This window comes from Polistes fuscatus, unplaced genomic scaffold (genome assembly GCF_010416935.1).
Source record: "Polistes fuscatus isolate 324 unplaced genomic scaffold, CU_Pfus_HIC Scaffold13, whole genome shotgun sequence".
NCBI classification, from domain to species: domain Eukaryota; kingdom Metazoa; phylum Arthropoda; class Insecta; order Hymenoptera; family Vespidae; genus Polistes; species Polistes fuscatus.
Window position 1 is genome coordinate 1,120,812 of NW_025113031.1, and position 23,189 is coordinate 1,144,000.

General features: G+C 28.3%; 2 long non-coding RNA genes across 2 annotated transcripts in view; one reads left to right on the forward strand and one right to left on the reverse strand.

The window, feature by feature from the left end:
* The window catches only part of LOC122513737, a 46,995-nt gene extending 31,337 nt beyond the window's left edge, over positions 1 to 15,658 (reverse strand). Inside the window, exons 1-2 of the long non-coding RNA XR_006302837.1 lie at positions 15,555 to 15,658; positions 15,080 to 15,162 (exon numbers count right to left, since the gene is read on the reverse strand). This is a non-coding gene — a long non-coding RNA (uncharacterized LOC122513737). The remainder of the gene's footprint in view (positions 1 to 15,079; positions 15,163 to 15,554) is intronic.
* Positions 15,659 to 21,075: 5,417 nt separating this feature from the next.
* Positions 21,076 to 21,654, forward strand: LOC122513738. The gene is made up of 2 exons (XR_006302838.1): positions 21,076 to 21,419; positions 21,533 to 21,654. It is a non-coding gene; the product is annotated as an uncharacterized LOC122513738 (long non-coding RNA).
* Positions 21,655 to 23,189: the final 1,535 nt, after the last annotated feature.

Here is a 23,189-nt window from a genome sequence, read left to right on the forward strand (position 1 = left end):
GAACAAATGAATTTCTTTCTACGAAGGCACGTGAAAATTTTTACAATTTATTAAATCAACATTTATTCTCTTTTTTCTTTTTTTTAGGGGAAAGATTATTCTTGTGTACGGAAATAATAATCGTTGAAAAATCGGGCGAGGAGAGTAAAATTTCGTTCATTGTTTTCTCTCGTTTAAAAAAAAAAAAAAAAAAGAGGAACGATATTTTAATATTTATTCTTTTTTCTTTTTTTTTTTTTGCTTGCTAAAAAACAATGTCCCTACGGTAATTCATTTTTCATTTTCTACGAATAATACAAAGGGATGGAAGAAGGGACCGGGGGTTCTTTTTCCTCTTTTTTTCTTTCCTTTTCTCTCTCGTGTTTCTCCTTTTATCAAACGAAACCGTCTGGATAATGACAGAAAAGGGGGAGGTGAAGCTTTTAAGACGACGAAAAATATCGTTGTAACTGACGTTCGTTTCCTGATTGTTCAATCAAATTTAATCGAAAGAGAAAAAAAAAAAGAACAAATTTTAAACCGATCTTTTTCGTCACATCTCACGTTCGAAAGACTAAATTTTTACAAGAATATTTTAACGAGAAAGAAAAAGAGAGAGAGAAAAAGATGAGAAACAAGATATAAAACGATTGGACTCTCGTTAAATATTAGCGCGAATAAAACAACAGGTAAGGTTTGGCACGTCCTGATAAATTTGTTCCATCGTTCGCACCCCCTCCCCTCCCCTACCGCCCCTCGTATCTTGTTAATTATTTAAGCTCTATCACCACCCTTCGATGATTTTTATTACATTTTTTCCCCCTTTTAATGCGTATTGGAATTTTCGTGACTGGTCGAAGAACATTTTTGAACCCGGATTATATGGCTGATAATAATTCTTCTAATCCCACCCCTCCCCTCCCCTCCCCTCCCTTCGCCCTCCTCCCCCATCGTAAATTGATATCAATGTGATGAAAAAAGGGACGAAAACGTATTTCTTTAGAATTTTTCCTTCGAAATTTTTCTTCGGCATTTTTTTTATCTAACGAGATAATTATTTGTCATGTTTTTTTTTTATTTTTTTTTGAGAAGAATCATTCGACGTATTATTTATATATTATCGTACGTGGGTGGTATGACGAGTTTTCGAATATAAAACGCGATTTTATATTTCGACGCGGTTTCGAAACTTTTGAAGAGAAAAAAAAAAAAGAAAAAATAATTGGCCGAAAACTTTCCGATCGATTCCCGTATTGCATTTAATAATTTTAGATTTTTAATGATTTTTATTTTCGGATGATCACCCTGTTTTTTTTTTTTTTTCTAATTTTTTTTTCTTACACATCTCTTGGTACGAGAATCGGTTTTATTTTCTCTCTCTCTCACTCTCTTTCTTATTTTTTTTTCTTTTTTCAGTTAAAATTAGTTAGAGTAATTATTTACAAAGAATAAGTGTTAGTCTGAGAAAGTTCAGTTCTTCGAATAATTATCAGCTTACAAACTAGAAAGCTTTTCAAAGTATCCACGAACACGCGCATTCTGCATGAGGCATTAAGTGGATTTTCAAATTCGAAGCGAACCATACGCTCTCTCTCTCTCTCTCTCTCTCTCTCTTTTGGAAAACCCTACTAGAATTTATAACTCGATGAACTCACATTTTCTGTCACGTTTTATATCTAGCAGCATGGCATCCTCCTCGTTATTTTCCTCCTCATTATCATCAACCTACCACCACTTTCTTTCTATGTTTTAACGCAAATATCCTATTTCCTCATTGTTTTAACATGCAAATTATTCAAATTAATCAATCCTCATCTCTCTCTCTCTCTTTCGTTTTAAATAAAACATTTTTAATAATAACAATAATAATAATAATAATGATAGTGACTCGATATAATTCGACGAAAAAAAAAAACAAAAGAGAAATAGGAATTTAGTGTGTCCAAAAATATACAAAAATGATTATTACATTTTTCATAGGTGGATGGAAAAAAAGAAAAAAAAAAAAAGATAAAATATAGGGTGAAAAAAAGAAGGGGGTGGGTCAGGGGGGGAAGGAGGGGTAGTGGTTCGATATTAATCATAGTGATATTATGATGAAATTTAACGTTTAATACCGATTGTAACGAAGTAAAATCAACGTTCGAGCTTTTAATAAGGATTCAAGAGAATAGAACGCTTCTGTAATTGACTTTCTGTCGATATCTCGCAGCTACACAACGCGGGACGAAATTTTATCGAAAAGGAATATATTATCGGCGACTGAAGTAATATATTTCTATAGAAGAAACGTTTGCTATCTACGGTATCCGGCTGGCATACGAAATATACAAGCCGTATATCAATATTTTCGCGAGAAACTTTTACGATTTATATGTAAGAAAATTTTTCTTTCTGCGAGGAAAATTTTTCATGATAAAAAAAAATATATATATAACAATTTATATTATTATAATTTTTATTAATATATATTTTATTAATATATATATATTATTAATAGTTTTATAATATATCATTAATATTTATTATATTTATTAATATATATTTTATTAATTATATATATATATATATGGAAATAAAAGAAATTGTTTATTTCGGACAGATTCCTGACCAAGTTAAAAAGGTGAGAAAATATTTTAACGACCCTACCAACGAAGTTTCTCCAGCTTTCATGTTATAGCATATTTAAATGTACACGGGTATGCTTTGAAAAGTTTTCAGGAAAAACTTTTTTACTTGTAACGGTGTGTTTTATTCTTATTTTTTTCTTTCTTTCTTTTTTTTTTTGAATTTTTATTATACTTCATTTTATTTTATTTTTTTTTATTATTATTATTATTTGATATTTAATGTTTCTACGAGATTGAAGTAATCCAACATCAGAAGCATACATCAAATAACTTTGTCTAAAGTTATAGCAATAGAAAAAGAAAAAGAAAATCAAAAAGAGAGAAGAAAAGAAAAAATACAAGAAAAGAATAATAGGAGAGAAAGAAGAAAGAATGAGAATGATACTTTTCACGGATTTGCACTAATATTTTCTACATAGAAAGTTAAATCGACAGGAGGTATCACATTCACTCTCTCTTTCTTACTTTTCATTCGAGAAAACTTTCTGATGGTTATGACGTATGATAAAAAATAAAAACAATGCGTGAGAATGAATGCAAATGTATTCTCTAAGTTGTTTTAAATGAATTCCGGGGAGGTTGACTGATGGGACTTTGCAGGTAACACTCAAATAGAAATTTGTTTTGCGATTTCTCTAGTTGCACTCTTGAGATTTCTCTCTCGTTATTTTCACTCTCATGTTTGTTGATTTGACTCTTTCACTCACTCTCTCTCTCTCTCTCTCTCTCTTTCATGGTGCAATTTTTGTTTAATTTCTTTTTCTTAAATCTATACGAGTTAACAAAAATCAAAAATGTTAATACAGAATTGTTGTGAAATAATTTAAAACTATATATTATATAACTATTCCAACTATACCTATATATTTCTTAGGTATACCATAGGTATACTTATATAGGTATACCATACCATATAGTTTGTTGATTTGACTCTTTCACTCTCTCTCTCTCTCTCTCTCTCTCTCTCTCTTTCATGGTGCAATTTTTGTTTAATTTTTTTTTCTAAAATCTATACGAGTTAAAAAAAATCAAATGTTAATACAGAATTGTTGTGAAATAATTTAAAACTATATATTATATAACTATTCCAACTATACCTATATATTTCTTACGTATACCATAAGTATATTTATATAGGTATACCATACCATATAATGGTCCAACTATACCAACTATAAGAATATATATATTTTTTGGAAAAAAATTGATGAAATATTTTTTATTGCTTTTTCCACACACTCAACACACACACACATATATATTATTTTTGTCCTTGAATTTTGTTTAATTATTGACGAAACAAACGATCAAGTTGATTTCGTCGAACGTATAGATCTACGTTTTGGCCTACTTTCAAATAGATTAACCTACTACGTAGAAATTCGCGATAGTTTAACCACGGCTTTACTTTAACTTGAGACTTTAGTAAGATGGCAAAATCCACTTACGGCGTTAGTCCTCTTAATGGTTTTACGAGACGAAGTGAAAGATGAATCAAGATACTACTTCACATACTCTTTCTCCCTCTAATTCTCTAATCTTCTATTTCTTAGTACTGTAGTATACTAACGTTCGTTGCAATACTCCAAGCTAAACCATAAAGCTGTTTTCAAATATTTATCATTTTGACACGAGTAACATTTCATCGAGATAAATTCACATTAAGAATTGTTCGCCGATCCTTTGAAAATATCCGAAACTATTTCAAAGTTTGAAGACGATGAAACTATTCCAAAAGAAATGTTTTAAATTTCAACGTAGCAAAGAAAGAAGAAACGTTGCAAGAGATTTCATACAAAAGTATTTCGTAAACTATGACATTTTCTTTTTTTATTATTTATTAATAACCAAAAAGATTCGAAAGGAATGTTCAAAGTTTCGTAAGGAATAAATGGATAATTTTGTGTATAGAAATTTTGATAAATTTATAATCATTAATTGTGTCATACGATTTCAACGGAGGGAGGAAGAACAATTGTAAAAGATCTACAAAGTATTTCGTAAAACTATGATATTTTCTTTATTATTATTTATTAATAACCAAAAGGATTCGAAAGGAATGTTCAAAGTTTCGATAAGAATAAATGGATAATTTTGTGTATAGAAATTTTGACAAATTTATAATCATTAATTGTGTCATACGATTTCAACGGAGAGAGGAAGAACAATTGTAAAAGATCTACAAAGTATTTCGTAAACTATGACATTTTCTTTTTTATTATTTATTAATAACCAAAAAGATTCCAAAGGAATGTTCAAAGTTTCGTAAGGAATAAATGGATAATTTTGTGTATAGAAATTTTGACAAATTTATAATCATTAATTGTGTCATACGATTTCAACGGAAAGAAGACAAAAAATTCTAAGAGATGTACAAAGTATTTTAACAAACAATATTTTTTTTTATTATTTATTAATAACCAAAAAGATTCGAAAGGAATGTTCAAAGTTTCGTAAGGAATAATGGATAATTTTGTGTATAGAAATTTTGACAAATTTATAATCATTAATTGTGTCATATGATTTCAACGGAGAGAGGAAGAACAATTGTAAAAGATCTACAAAGTATTTCGTAAAACTATGACATTTTCTTTTTTTATTATTTATTAATAACCAAAAAGATTCGAAAGGAATGTTCAAAGTTTCGATAGGAATAAATGGATAATTTTGTGTATAGAAATTTTGACAAATTTATAATCATAAATTGTGTCATACGATTTCAACAGAAAAAAGACAAAAAATTCTAAGAGATCTACAAAGTATTTCAAAAAACAATGATATTTTTTTTATTATTTATTAATAACCAAAAAGATTCGAAAGGAATGTTCAAAGTTTCGATAAGAATAAATGGATAATTTTTATTGTATGGAAATTTGAAATCAATTTATAGCCATAAATTGTGACATCCGCGAATTTGTATTATTTAAAAAATGATATCATCGGAAGAATAAAGATGGACCTTAAGGGAAAGCAAATCTACTCGTAAATCTATGCTCGGTTCTCCTACTAACAAAGTCGATGACAAGAACTTTTCTGCGTTTCGTTACGGATAATAAGATTTATTATCAAGAATGCTATTTCTCTTCTCTGTTCGGAGGAACGTTACGGAAATTCGATATCAACGTCTAGCTAACATTACTTTGAGATTCGTCCTGAGATCGTATTACAGATCGTCGACGATCGTTTTAGACGTTTATTGGATCAAATCTATTTCAAATTTATCTCAAATCTAAGAAATTTTCTTTCGAATAAGTTAACTTCAAAGAGAGAAAATAAAGATTACTCGCTAACTCTTCTTCTTAATCTTCTACTTGTTAGATCAATCGACTCGAAATACATTGGTTTACTTGTTTTAAAATAATAATTTTAGAAAAAGTATCTAATTTTGATGCTGTAAAAAAAAAAGAAAGAAAAAATATAAAATAAAAGAAAATTAAATATTATTCCGTAAAGAAATATTTATGAAAATAAATTAGATCATTTTGTTATTGTAATAATTCATCGAATATGTATAAATAAAACAATACGTTTAAGAATTTTTAATCGACAGTTTCGATTTATTAATATTAAAATGAAAAATAATCGTCTGAGTTTATTTTTAATTAAGTCGAATCGTTCGAAAAGAAATTTCTTTACTTATTTTTCTTATCGATAATAAGAATTGGGTAAACTGCGAGAAAGAGAACTTTCTTCTATCGTAATTTGATTACATTTATAACTTTAAGGATTATATGAAAGATAAAAGTCAAAATTATCGATTTTAATTATCTACGTTAATAAACGAAAGCTTGTTTTACTCTTAGTCATTTGTGTGTGTGTATGTGTGAGCTTTTTTCTTTTCTTTTTATAATAAAATAAAAACCTAATCAAACACTGATCGATGATTAAAAAGGAAAATGATATAAACATATTTGGATAAATTCCACAGGTGGTTGATTTAACATTTTCTTTATAAAATTTGTAAATATTATAAATTATATATGAAAAGAGAGAAAGAAATAGAGTGAAAAAGAAAATTGTATAAATATATGGTAATTCATGCTTTATCAGAATATCGCAAACAAATTATATAATTCCATTTAAAAAGATGACCCTGAGAAAAAATCCTTTCGATAATTATATTCCTTCCCGCACGTAATGCAACTTTTTTCTTTCGTGTTTTCTAATATGATTATAAACAAAAAAAAAGATATTTACGTGTTCTTTTTATCGTAAATTATTAAATTATTATATTAAATTATAATATATCAAATACAAATATATGATATTATTGATCAAATATTGTTTAAACAAATAGTTCAAATAAATAATGAATATTTGTATGAGTAATTTTGCTATCCACTATCGTGTTATTCTCACAAATTTATCTACCTATCTCTTTAATAAATATACACATACCCCTCTTGGCATAGGACGAAGTTCACGACATCATGCATTAGCCCGAATTTCCTAAGATAATATGATTCATTACTATCCGACGCCTAACTTTCCTTCCATGTCCCTTTTCAAGCCCTTCGCCTATCTTTGACCAACTTCCAGCAAATTTCTGATTATTGATACACATTCTCAACAAATAAATTATTGTAATATTTCTTTCATTTAACATGAGTTCATAGATTAGATTAAATTTTCTAAGATAATAAGATTCAGTATTATCTGACGCCTAACTTTCCTTCCACGTCCCTTTCCAAACCCTTCGCTTATCTTTAAGCAAATTTATAATTATTGATACACATTCTCAACAAATAAATTCCAATTTAATTTTATCTAACATGAATTCATAGATTAGGTAAAATTTTCTAAGATAATAAGATTCAGTATTATCAGACGCCTAACTTTCCTTCCACGTCCCTTTCCAAACCCTTCGCTTATCTTTAAGCAACCTCCAGCAAATTTATAATTATTGATACACATTCTCAACAAATAAATTATTCTAATTTAATTTTATCTAAACGAATTCATGCATTAGGTTGAATTTTCTAAGATAATAAGATTCATTACTATCCGACGCCTAAATTTTCTTCCATGTCCCTTTTCAAGCCTTTCGCCTATCTTTAAGCAACCTCCAAAAAATTTCTAATTATTGATACACATTCTCGACAAATGAATTATTGTAATATTTCTTTCATTTAATATGAATTCATGCATTAGATTGAATTTTCTAAGATAATAAGATTCAGTATTATCAGACGCCTCACTTTCCTTCCACGTCCCTTTTCAAGCCCTTCGCCTATTTTAAGCAACCTCCAGCAAATTTATAATTATTGATACACATTCTTAACAAATAAATTATTGTAATATTTCTTTCATTTAACATGAATTCATAGATTAGGTTAAATTTTCTAAGATAATAAGATTCAGTATTATCAGACGCCTAACTTTCCTTCCATGTCCCTTTCCAAACCCTTCGCCTATCTTTAAGCAACCTCCAGCAAATTTATAATTATTGATACACATTCTCAACAAATAAATTATTCTAATTTAATTTTATCTAAACGAATTCATGCAGGTTGAATTTTCTAAGATAATAAGATTCATTACTATCCTACGCCTAACTTTCCTTCCATGTCCCTTTTCAAACCCTTCGCTTATCTTTGACCAACTTCCAGCAAATTTCTGATTATTGATACACATTCTCAACAAATAAATTATTGTAATATTTCTTTCATTTAACATGAATTCATACATTAGGTTGAATTTTCTAAGATAATAAGATTCAGTACTATCCTACGCCTAACTTTCCTTCCACTTTCCTTTCCAAACCCTTCGCCCATCTTTAAGCAACCTCCAGAAAATTTCAAATAAATTTTGGAAAATATTTGTTAACGAAAAAAAATTTGTAAATTTGTTAACGAAATGACGCGATCACGATTTTAACACGTGTTTATTGTATTCGATGTAATAATGAAAAATGTAATAAAATATTAATTCATTAATTATCGGCCATATTTTGTTCTATTAGATCTCGATCGATGATATTCATCTAAATCAAAAGTATGATATTTGTAATTGACATCTTGCTATACGTCGGTCAATCGAGTCTACCCTTTAATATGGGCTGAGCAATTTCGTCCGCAATTTCCATATCCATATGCAAGCTTCGTGATTGGCCCGTGGTATTCTTGAATAATCTCATACAATCCTCTATACTGGAGAGATCGATACTCTAAACAATACAAGAATATAAATCTCTAATATATTTCGATATACGAAATTTTACGTTTGAGTGAACACATCGCAGTATTTCGATTGTACCATCAGATTTTACTATAAAAAGAAAACGTACTTTTTCTATTTTTTAATTTTTTTTTTTTTTAGATATTCTAAGCTCAATTTATCTATGATATATTGCGATATATAAAAAAATTGTATATCGAACCGAGTATCTCTTAGAGTTGTTTTATTATAAAAAAAAAAAAAAAAAAGAAAAGAATATTGGATCTCGTATATAAATCATTTCTGTCGTATTTTTATTTTTCCTTCCAACACACTGTCCGATATTTTGTCTCAAAAAAAAAAGTAGAATATCGTTTCTTTTTCTTTTTTTTTTTCAATTACAAATTGACGAACTGTCTATTATAAATTGTTGACGATAACGCGATCAATCTGTCATTATTTTAAATAAATCTTTTGTGCAAAGTGTTGTTCTGATGATTTGAATTCATTTGAAAATATGACAGAAAATATATATGCAACAATTTTAATTTATCAATATACTAAATAATATAAATATATATCTCTAAAATATATATAAATATATAATATATATTTATATATAATATATATAAATATATATTATATGTGTTATACCTACTTTATTGATACTATACCACTATTATAGAACTGTTATACTTTTATTTATGTATTATTTACTATTTTCTTTTTACATTTATTTATTTACTGTGCGTTACTACTAATAATAATTACATAATTTTAATTTTTGTTTTGTTTTATCTATACATTATATTGTACTTTACTGTAATTAATGGCCTTTAGGGAGCCTAGGCTCTAGGGTCAATAAAATATTATTAAATATTAAATATATATAAATATATAATAAATATAAATCTTTTAATTTCTAATACATTTTGAGAATACGACATTTTATATTTGAGTATCTTACGGTTGTTGTTTTATTAGATTTTACTGTAAAGAAAGAAAATAAAAAAAAGGTATTTTTAAGATTCTTCAGAAAATAAAAAGGAGGAGCTGAGATTTGTACTGAAAAAGGAAAATAGAGAAATGTCCTTTGATATTCTTTTGAGGACTTTTTATTACCATGTGAGGATCGGTCTCGATCGAGTTATCCTTTCGCAGACGACACTCACGTTCCATGTGATTTCATTTACTCGTTCTTATCGATTTTCCTTATTTACTTTATTTCCTATCTCTCTCTCTCTCTCTATCTCCCTTTTCCTTTATTCCTTTATATCTCACGCTATTTTTTCTTATTCTTTTTATATAATTTATCAACCACTAACCAGACCTCCTCGAAATAATTCTCACTTTTTTCCCTTCGACATTGATCATGTCTATATTTTTCGAACGAAAATAATCTTTTTCATTTTAGCTGATCTTAATCTTAACCACGTTTATCTCAATATTCTATTTTTTGACAATTGCGAAGAATAAAACTTCGAAAATCGTTAATTTTGATGCATACTAAACAATATCATTTTCAAATCAACGTCATTTCTACAATTATATATAAAAATAAATAAATATATATATTATAAATAATATAAATATGTATAAATTATTATTAAAATTATTATAATATATATATATTTTGTAATAAAAATGAATATTTATTATCAAAAGATATATCAATAAAATATGTTATTTTCAATTTTGATTTTTTCTATCTTATTTATTTCCTGAGATAAGAATTCATCAAAAAATGTAATTACTTTTTGATTTGATCAAGGAGCACTTTGTTTATTAAAACAACAAATAAATAAAAATGTGTTCTCTATATTATTTAATTGGATTTCTAGATATTTCGTTGGAGAGATATAAAAGAATAGAATTTAATCTAATTTTGATAAAAACACTAACCGTGTATAAATGATAGTGAAACAGATCGATGCTCGTACGTTTCAATTATCAAAGATAGATCGATCTTCTTTCCTATCGTTTAACACTAAAGAACTAATATTGTTAGTTCAGCTTTGATGCCGAACTAAATCATCCATCAAGCTCGATTTTCAACACATCCCTTTTTCCTCTCTTGGAAAAGCAATTGCAAAACGATTGCCATCTCTAATTCGTAACTATAACTTTGACAATTTTCTTCGTATTCTATGTGATAAGGAATTACAGGATGATTAATGGACGACTATAATTTAATCGTTTGATTAATCGAATTAGTATAACGTATAAAAGAAGTAATAAATTTGGTCTGATCGCAAATTTAACGACTGCAACAATTATTTCAATCATTTCGAACAAGTGAAATCTTATGATAATTAAATTGTGAATTTTTCTATTCGTAAAATCAAATTTAAACGACGTTAATTATAATTCATTCGAAATTTGTGATAATATAACACTAAATTTACACGGATGTTTGGATCATTATTTTTTAATGATTTACAAACATTGTTCGAATGAAGGATTGACTAGAGACGAGGAATTAATATTTACGTTTATTTCGTTACGTAATTAAAAGCCAATATATGTTTTGAAGACAAATAATATTTAAGTTTTATAGAAAATATATACAATAATCAAATTTTTAATGAGTCAAATTGGCTAAGTTCGTAAATCTAGTGTTAATATAGCAATTGTATTAATCGTACGATTATTCGCGTGGGTGTTCGATCAATTATTATGAAAATAAGTATACACTTGTAAACACAAATTTATGAATTATAAATTTGAATGAAATGTTAAGAAGAAAAATAATGTTATTTTAAATTCCTTGTCACACTTTTTTTGGTTCCTCTTTATATTTTTCCTGTTAAATCGCGTAAGTATTCCATTTCATTTATTTACATAATGTTTTCTTATCTAATTCACCGTGTTACGAGCACGTTGAATTCGCCAATAATCATTGTAAAACGTCCTATAAATTGTAAGCTTTTACGATTACTCATAGTGTCAGAATTCTTCGCCACGATCATTCGTTTGCTATACCAACTCTGACATCAAAATTACTACGAGACTCGAATGACTGGTCGTACTTCACTGGAAAACGATTTTTCTCTTTTTTTTTTTCTTTCGCTCTCTTTCTCTCTTTTTCTTTTTTTTCTTTTTTTTCTTTTTTTTCTTTTTTGTTTTTTACTAAATAAAAGTTTTGTAAAATTGTCCATATATATTTTATTCTCGACATTTATGTTCTTGCAACGAACAACAAAAAATATTAAAGAAATATTTCACCTGGTTCACTCTCACTCTTCTGAAATATTTGTCTATAATATTTGATTATTTTGTATCATTCATTTTTCCTAATGAAATTTTTCTAATTAATTAATTAATTTCTTCAGTTGAATAACTTTGAAAAAATATTTGCATCAGTCGAGTATACGCACAGTTATATTTCTAACATCAAAATCTCGTTCAATGTTATTTCGTCAATTTTCTTAGAGCAAATGTTACAATTTGTTTGACAAAAAGACAAAACTAAAAATAAAATGATTGCACGAATCAACTAACTTTTTTCTTTTTTTTTTTTTGGATAAAAGATTCATCGTAGTAACTTTCAAGTTACTAAACTTGAAAAATACACATCATATACTTTATGGTTTGGGTTTGATTTGAAGGGACAAGTGAAAAGGGAAATGAATTCTTTTTTTGTTTTTTTCTTTTTTGCTTCCTCCTTTACGTTTGTAAGAAAAATATACGGGGAAGGAAATCGAATGAGTTGGAAAGCTAACAGCCTTTAGGCTCTGTTTCTATGATGTACTATGTACCCACGTATACACATACACACACACATATACGCATATACAACACATGTATACTTCAATGCTTGATATTCGAGAACAAACAAAGAGACGGCGAAAGAAATCATTTCTGGTTAGTTAAATCTTCATGATAGGAAAAGAAGAAAAAAAAAGAAAAAGAAATACTATCGTAAATTGTTATGAAAAAGTATACAACATTTTCCGACACCTTTCTTTCTGTATTAATCTATTTTCGCAACGTTGGGCACATCAATCGTTTTCGAACGTGCAAAGGAATTTCATGTTTTTTCATCGTAAAAAAGAAAAAAGAAAAAAAGAAAAAAAAAGAAAATAATTCGATTTTTTCTTCTATTAAACGCGAATATGCGTATAAAAAAATTTTTTATAGGAAAGAAAAAAAATGTGATATGCAAGGAATAATAATAATGAAAAGATATTAATTGTCGTATTCCTCGTCGTAGAAAATATGTTACGATTTGATGGTTGTATATAAAGTTTACGATTAGTAGTCCCATGATAAGTGCCGAAATGATATTATTTCTTTGATGAAAAGCTCGTTGAGACGATGATATAAATAACGTGTCTTGTTTCACCGATATTTACAACGAAAAAAAAAAGAATTAAAAAAGAAGAATTAAAAAAGAAAAAAAAAAGGAAGAATTTCCGAAAACGCGAGAACTCGATCGAGAGGATTAATCGATATTTATTCGAATGGGTTGGTGGTTATTAAAGAATCGATTTGTCAGAGGATAAATGAGGAGGAATCGTTTGTTAACGCGTGTATAGTTTGTTATGCGAATAGAGTGGTTCACATCCATTCGTTCCCTTTTATTTGTTACCAAATTTATCGTTTTTCGCGAATTATCAATTTTAAAAATTAAAATTCGAAAGAAAGAAGCGATTTCTCGTGTGATTTTCAATCCCTAACGTGAGCACATTACGATTCCAAATATTTCAATCGTAATCGATTAAACCTACGTGCCACGAGTCGAGAGACTTCTCAAATTTTATTTCCGATTTTGTGTCCTTCTTTTAGAAACGAATCAACGAACGAATTAATAATTTAATGAAGAACGAAATTATTAATGAAATCGATAATAAATGTTTCATCATCATTCTTTTCTTTTTTTTTCAAATTGTTCAATCGCAGAAATGAGCCTTTCGGGAGGGGGTGGGAGGAGGGAGGGGGAGAGTAATGCGAAAATTTGATTTACGAGATAATTACGATGATGAAATTTCACGTTTTATTCGTACTCGTGTCAACTGTTTCACGCGAGCGGGCTCATTGTTACGAGCATAATATAATCATAGAAGCGTAATTTACCTGTGGTCTTTTCGATCATTCGCATGGAAAATTATAAATGTCGATTTTCAAATGAAAATTTGGTCATTCTTCTTTTTTTTTTTTTCTAATTAATTTAATCATTCGATAATAATTAATAACGAGAATTATTTCATTTGATTTTCATTAATCGAATTTAACGAATTTCGGGTAAACGATATTAGATTTTTTCCGTTCGTTTAAATTATTTCGATCGATTTTATTTTATTTTATTTGATTTTATTTTATTTTATTTTATTTGATTTTATTTCATTTTTTTCGTAACGAATATCGTAGAGATAGAATAAAAAGATAAGAGAAAGACAACAAGAACGTTCGATCAATTTTACGAAATCCTTTCTCACCGAGATACCACCGAACGGAAATGCAATAAATCATTTATCTTGACTGTTCGACGCTTGTCAAGCATGGTAAACGTTTTTTAAATCTAACGAAATGTATATTCCCATCGATCTATCAATCTTTTTATATCCGAGCACAAGGACGACAACGGAGAGACAATAAAAATCTAAAGAAATGATTTGCGATACTAAAATAACCGAGTAACCGACTAAACCGAACGACTTATCAATTCTTCGCGATAACTCCTTACGTATTTCCTCATCGTTATTTCCAGACCTACACCACCACCACCACCACTACCATCACCAACACCACCACCAATACCACCAACCACCACCTGAATTTACAACTTACAGGATATTCAGCATAAATTTATCTGACGTTTTGCGAAGGTCTAATCTCGTTTGTGCATATCGCAAATCGCACGCGAACCTACACAATCTTTCGCCATGAAATAATGATAATTCGTCTTCCCACCCCCTCTCCACCCCTCTCCACCCTTCTCTCACATTCCCTCTCTCTGTTTTTTCTAAAAAAAAAAAATCAAGGATTGTTTATTACTCGATAATTTCTTCTCGATATTTTTAATTAAATCTTATAATATTTTTCCATTCAAAAACGAAGTAAACTTCAACGGGAGAAGAGAATAAAAAACAAAAAGAAATACTTTCTTTCGTCTTACAAATTTTCATTATTATCCTTTGCGTATCGAATTAAAAAAATAAAAAAAAAAAAAGAAGAAAGAAACTATATTATAATTCCATAAAACTAATCTTCTACGTAAGACGAATAAAAAAAAAACTAAAGTACACAATAGAGATAATATGAAAATGATTGAATTTTGAAGGGGAAAAAAAATGGTTAAACGAACAACTCACCCGACAAAAATATTTCCCTTTTTCTCTCACTTTTTTCCAAACGTTTTCATCGTCACCACTGGTTTATTATCTACGATTATTATCTTCAAAGAAAAAAGTAATCATAGAAAGAAATAAAGAAACAAAGAAAGAAAGAAATAACAGAAAAAAAACAGAACAGGGGAGAGGAAGGGGTGGTGGTGGTTGATGGTGGTGATGGTGGTGGTGGGGGAGGGGGACGAGAGAGAAAAAAGTGACAAAAAAAGAAAATGAAAAAGATTAATGGAAAGAGAAATTGAGATAGGAAGATTAAAAATGTTTATAAAAAAAGGAGACGAGAATGGACGATTATTATGGAATTGAAAAATAGATGAATAAAACTCGGAGTTAGACGATCGTAACTGTACGCGCGTCTCGACGCTACTGGCCAAAGAACAGTAACTCGCGTTCTCTCTCTCTCTCTCTCACTCACACACACACACATATATATACATACACATCCAACTCGCAAAAGTTGCGTCGCGACGCTCGAGAACGTTAGAGCGCGTACTCGAGACGCCTAGCATCAACGAACGACTACTACACGACTACTACACATCTACTACTAACATCCAGCCGGTTCTGATCTCCACGCTTCCAATCGTTTTCCTTACCGCGCACGTGTAACCAACCCAACCAACCAACCAACCAACCAACCAAGCAGCACCAATTTATCCATACTTTATTTTCTTACTTCCTTACTAATCCGACTTGTAACCTTCGATCATTCATTTACACACTTCTATCTACGTTTTATTTATTACGTTTTTCCTACTTTTTTATTTATTATACCTTTTTTATTGTCTTTTTTTCGTGTGTATATATGTGAATTATTTTAACCAACCAAGTAACACCAATTTATCCATACTTTATTTTCTTACTTCCTTACTAATCCGAGTTGTAACCTTCGATCATTCATTTACACACTTCTATCTACGTTTTATTTATTACGTTTTTCCTACTTTTTTATTTATACCTTTTTTATTGTCTTCTTTTCGTGTGTATATATGTGAATTATTCCAACCAATCAAGTAACACCAATTTATCCATATACTTTATTTTTTTACTTCTTTACTAATTCGACTTGTAACCTTCCATCATTCATTTACACACTTCTATCTACGTTTTATTTATTACGTTTTACCTATTTTTTTATTTATACCTTTTTTATTGTCTTCTTTTCGTGTGTATATATGTGAATTATTTTAACCAACCAAGTAACAACAATTTATCCATATACTTTATTTTCTTACTTCTTTACTAATTCGACTTGTAATCTTCGATCATTCATTTACACACTTCTATCTACGTTTTATTTATTACGTTTTTCCTATTTTTTTATTTATTCCTTTTTTATTGTCTTCTTCTCGTGAGTATATATGAATTATTCCAACCAACCAACCAAGCAACACCAATCTATCCATACATATATATACTTTATTTTCTTACTTCTTTACTAATCCGATTTGAAAGCTTCAATCATTCATTTACACACTTCTATCTACGTTTTATATAATATTCTATAAGCAATTCTTCTTTCATACAAAACTATTACGTTATTCCTATTGTTTTATTTATTCCTTTTTTATTGTCTTCTTCTCGTGAGTATATATGAATTATTCCAACCAACCAACCAAGCAACACCAATCTATCCATACATATATATACTTTATTTTCTTACTTCTTTACTAATTCGACTTGTAACCTTCAATCATTCATTTACACACTTCTATCTACGTTTTATATAATATTCTATAAGCAATTCTTCTTTCATACGAAACTATTACGTTTTTCCTATTGTTTTATTTATTCCTTATTTTTGTCTTCTTTTCGTGTATATGTGTGAATTATTCCAACCAGCCAACCAAGTAACACTAATTTATCCATATATATACTTTATTTTCTTACTTCCTTACTAATCCGACTTATAATCTTCTATTATTCATTTACACACTTCTATCTACGTTTTATATGCTATTTTTTAAGCACTTCTTCTTCTTTCATACAAAACTATTACGTTATTCCTATTTGTTTATTTATTCCTTTTTTTTGTCTTCTTCTCGTGTATATGTGTGAATTATTGTTTTTGACAAAGGAGGAAGTATCTTTTATAATTAATTTCTCTCGTTCGTCCGATTAGAATTGATGAGCTGTTTTAATAAGAAATATGTTGATTTAATAATGTATGAATTAATATGATTTAGATTATTAATTAAGTGAAATGGGCATTAGATGATTCGAATTTAGTTTCGTTTTCCTTTTGGTTTTTTTTTTCTAATTAAATACGTGTAATTGGAATTAGTATTCGAGAAAAAATATGATGATCAGAGAGTAGAGATTTTTGGAGACAAATTTGATACGAGATTTCAAACATGTTTTTATCTTATAGCAACGTTAGCTGTCTAATTTCGAAGGGTGACACAACTGTGCTCTCACGGCTGGAAGGTTTATTTATATATTCTCATCCTTCTTCTTATTCTTTACGTCAGTTTTTAACCTTTTTTTTTATTTATTTCATAGCTACCAAATTTAACGACTTTTTCAGATTTCAGATTTTTCGAAGAATACGAATATGTATATGAGAGAGAAATTACAAAAATTGTTATATTTACAAATTATTTATTATATTCGATTTGAAATTGCAAAAATGAATCATTAATAATAATTAATAATTATTATTACAATGTTAATATAATATTATAATTATATTTATAATATTATATTAATATTATAATATTATAAATTAAATAATATTAATAATATTATTTTATAATATTAATCGTTAATGATTCTTATCAATTCTTATCAATTCTTCTCAATCAAATGTCATTCCTTTTTTTTTCTTTTCTTTTTCTTTCCTTTATTCTCGAAAAAACAAAAAATAAAAATCTTGTTTACTTGGAAAATGATTTTGCCAAGATATTTTCATTAAAAGTTTTTACGCAACAATTTTTCGCGATATTTTCCAGATCGAGATTCGTTTAATTCGTGTAGTCGGGATACTATTTCTCCGACCAGTCTCTCACATTTTGCGATAGAATTCAATCTCGAATTGTCGATCGAACGTGCTGCATGCTTTTCTTTTTCTTTTTTTTCCTTTTTTTTCCTTTTTTCATTTACCCTTCGTTGCGAAACATTCGATGCGTTTGTTAACGGTTCTTCATCTCTTCTGCCTCTCTCTCTCTCTCTCTATCCTTTTTTTTTTCCTCCATGATTGCAATCGAGATTATGAATACAAATAAAATAACAAATGAGACACAACGATAATGTTCGTCGCTAATTTTTTTTTTCCTCTCAATTTTTTTGACCTCTGCGCTCCAACAAAATAAATATATTGCGAATGTCTAATTCTGAATTATGGTGTTTTTTTATTTAACGAAAATTTTCAGTATATATCTATATCTATAGATAAACTTGACAAGTATTTTTTTATCAGAAAGAAAAAACCAAGAATTTGTTCTTAGAAAATCCCTGTAGTAGTTATAATCAAAGTGAGAAACATAATATTACATCAAAACTTTCGTTGGTTGTACCATGTAGCGAAACGTATATTGTGTTTAATGATCCATTATCTAATAGAAACAATAGATTCGACGTTGTCAGTGCATCACGTTTACTGTCCATCAACAGAAATTCAGTTCCGTTTAGTTTGTCGTTATCTAAACGCGTTCGATATAGTACTACTGTGTATATTATAATAAATGCTTGTATGTACGAATGATTGCTATACAAATGATTGTTATACAAATGATTGTAACGATATAAATAATTATTTAATTTTTTATTATACGATTTCTTTCGATGATTACAAACAAATTAAAAAAAAATATATATATTTTTATATATAATTTTATATATATTTTATAAATATATATATATATATATAAGAAGTTATTTAAAATTTTACTTCTCTAATAATAAAATGTTCTTTTTCAAATTGATATCAATCGACAAATTGAACAATCCTAAAATATGTTTCCGCGTATAAGAATTTGAAAATGTTATATTACAAGAAAATATTGATTGTTTCCAATTGACAATGCTAGTACAAATATTCCTGTAATTCATTGTATCTGTGCACCCCATATTGAAGAATAAAATTAGATTAAAAAAGAATATATTAATTTATTGGTACGTGACTTTAAAGTTACGCGGGATTCGCAGAAAATGAAAAGATTAAACTTAAGAGAATAAATTCATTGTATAGCGAATGATGATTTGTTAGCATATGAATTGAATAATAAATGTTGAAACTATGAAAAGTAATGATGGGAAGGAAACCGTAAAATGTTTCATTGTTCAAATGATTTGATAGTTCGCGAACGCCTCGCGTTATGTGGTTTCTACGAATAGCCCAATTGTAGATATTTTGCTGAAATGACAGTAATCAATGTTAAATTTAACGATACTGGGATACACCCATTGATAAATATATTATCTGCAAGTGTTGCGAACAATATGAAAAGAGATATATCAAAAGTGCTTTATTCCTATATACGATTGTAGGAACAAACGTGTTGTCAATAATATTCTCAATGATAAATGAAATTATTTGCGATAGTTGCGAATAATTCCTTATTATTTTCCTCGAGTATTAATCAATGATGAATCTATTAATAAGTATTAATAAAAAATCTAATGAACGAAGAAGAAAAAAGAAACGCAGAAAGAGATTATACACAAACACACACACACACATACGTATACATATGTTCACAAATATATTATCTCTTTTTCGATATTATTATCTTTTATCCGTAAAAGATAATAGTCGATAAGAGTAAGAAAGATGGAAAAAAGGATGGTAGTAACGATCTTACGAAACGATTCTTCTTCGTGCGATCGAATGTGCTTTACAGACACTGATGACTCTATTTCGTAGATACCTCGTCGATTGGCGATATCCTCTTTTATCGTGCACCGATAAACTGTGAAATAGGGCTGACTTCTACGACTCGGTAAGAGGAATGAAAAGCTTAAAACAGTTTCTGCTTCTACCTACTTCTTCTTCTTCTTCTTCGTCTTCTTCTTCTTTTTTCTCTTTATCTTAGAAGCTAGTAAAGAATATATATATATATATATTATATATGTATTATATATGTAATCTTTCTACCTATATATATATCGACTTTTGCTATCACTATAACCAAGGCCATTCGAGCGTTTTCCGATAGTAGCCAAAGAATCAAACTAGTTTAATACACCTTGCTGTGAGTAGAGTGCTATCGATCTATTCTACGAGGTTAACCAAAGAATGAATATGAATAAAAAAAAATATTTGGCATATGTATATATATATATATATATGTATATTAATTTACAAAAAAATTGCATATCTAACAATATCGAGATCGTGGTCTTTTTATTCCATCATACTATGTATACTTTTGTAGAAACATTGATCATTATATCTGGTTTTAGGTGTAATAACATTCTAATCGAAATATGGGAATCACGTGAAAAGTAATATCAACGGATCAACAGAAAAATCTTTGTTCTCTTTCTTTTTCTTTTTCTCTCTCTTACAAACGTTATTAACCTAACGACGGTTCGAAGTTTCAATTTGGAAATGGGTCGACGTTGGTGCCGATTGGAATATTTTCAATTACTTGTGCATACAATCCTCGCCGCATCGGCAATTCTCCGAGTGGTGTGACTACCCGTGCAAATTCCACTCTGACCGGTTCGTTGTAATATACATGTACAAACGACATTGAGAAACCTAATGTAATGTTACGATACATGTGTATATATGTATATATATATATATATCTAGGAAGTCCGAGAATGTTCTGTCGAAGCCGAAGCCGTAATAATGAAGTTATATCAACACCGTGAACTTTACTTGGACCGTTGTGATATAATATTTGTTACAAAATATAAATACACATTTACTCTTTTAAAACTATTAAAATTCATTTTAATATTCTTATTTTTTAATTACAAAGATCCTCTCATACGCAAATTAAACTGATTTATTTAATATAATAAAAGTGCGCCTGAAGAGAGGCAACACTTTGTACTCGGTCGATAAAATCATTTCCTACATAATAAAACGTAGACAATAATTTGATATTAATAGATGGCGTTTGTAAGCAGTAATACTAACGAGTATAAAGTGATGCCTATCTTCAGGTACACAATGTTTATTTAAATAAATAATTATTAATATAAATAATATATGTCGAAAAAGTAAACGAATATAAACTTCTTTATAATCATTATTTTTATCAAAGTGGTCAGAGGAAGTGTTGATTTTTTTACTGCACATTGGGAATCATTGGCGATATTCCAAAATAACTGGACTGCAGCATTTGCAAATGTATGGGTCTTGTATTTACGATATCGAATACATCTATAGATGCATATATATGTGCAACATGCATGGAAGACTTTTTTCGAATTTCTTCTTAACTCATTGAACTTTGTTTACAGTCGGCGTCTCTTATCTGTAATTTATGCTCACCGTAGTTTCATTTTAAAACCGTACCAAGATAGAGTTTCAAACCGTTCGAGATACGAATATGTAACTATTAGACATATTAAAGCAATGTAATTAATTCTGAATTCATTAATAAATAAACGATAACGATCTGATTTAATTTTAATGTTATATACTAAAAGTACGTGGATTTGACGACGATCTCTTAGTTCGTTAAAAATTCATCGACGTTTTTAAACGCAACGATATTCGTACGAAACGTTTTTATGAAACAAATAAAATAAAATAAAATAAAATAAAATAAAATATTTATATGAATTAATGTATAGCAATAATTTAAAACGATATTTTAAACTATCATGTAAATGTTTACGTATGCACTTATACGCGTTATATACGATAGAGATTGAATAAATGTAATCTGTTCGCGAATTTGCAACTAACATTCATGAATTCGATCAAAAATCCTACGAGCACATTAGTCGGTAAATGAATATTTTTAATAGCTTTCACATTCATTACCATGTAATATAAAATATCGTTCAGTTGCATCACAAAGTCGAGGATGAATTAATGAATTTTATTTATTTATTTTTTTTTTCGTTTGGACACCTACGTTTTTAAAGGAGAACGGCTGTTTCAATTTAAACGATACTTCTCGTCCATGCTTTTATCTCGCGATAAATCATACCTTATATGAAGTTATTTTTAATGAGAAGGAACAAACATAATTTACACTTTTTTTTCCCCCTTTTTCTTTTTTGAGATACTCCTTTCTCTCATCGTTGCACTTTTTTTTTCCTTACCTTGAAAGAAAAGCGTTAAAAGAGTTCAAGCAATATACGTTCTTCTATCTCGAGGGAATATGTACGATGGTGGAAAATGTTTCATGGTAATGGTATAACATAGGTCTTGAGTTTATTTTAATATTCTTCCACAGGAGTAAATGTCATTTTTAGAAACATACCTAAAAGCATAACGTAAATGTGTTAAAAAAGGTTTGTTATTGTCCTCAAAACAAATTTTATAATAAATCATATAAATATCTTTCAATAAGAGAAAAATTTAATTACCGAGATCTATGATGTCTGTATCTATTGTAGCCATAAAGATTAATGTTATAATCAATGTGATATAAAACGTGGTCGAGCCTGGAATAAACAAAACAGGAAAAGAAATATAAGTATTAAAATGATTATTCTGCTGTAAAATATTTGTCGTATTTTCTTTTAGTTTTCTTTCTTTCTTTTGTAGACGACATTAATGCATATGAAAGACTTGAAATTAATTACCCGTGCATCATTTTGACAAGTGAATAATGCGGTATGTTAAATGAAAGGTTTTAAGATGAAAAACACAATGATACTAAAGCTTCCTGACCCGTTTAATCACCCGTAAGCTGTTATATATTAATATGTATTTATTTAAATAATAATAAATAAATACATATTAATATAGATTTTAATAAATATATATATATATTTGCCTAAATTATTTTGGGGAAAGAAAAAGGTAAATAAAAAATATTAATTTAGAATAAAAGTAAAAATAATTTTCGAGATGAGATTCGCTTCGCTTTCGTGTAATATAAAATATATTACTTTTCTATCTTCTCTATCGCGATTACTTTCTCTTATAATAGCATTCAGA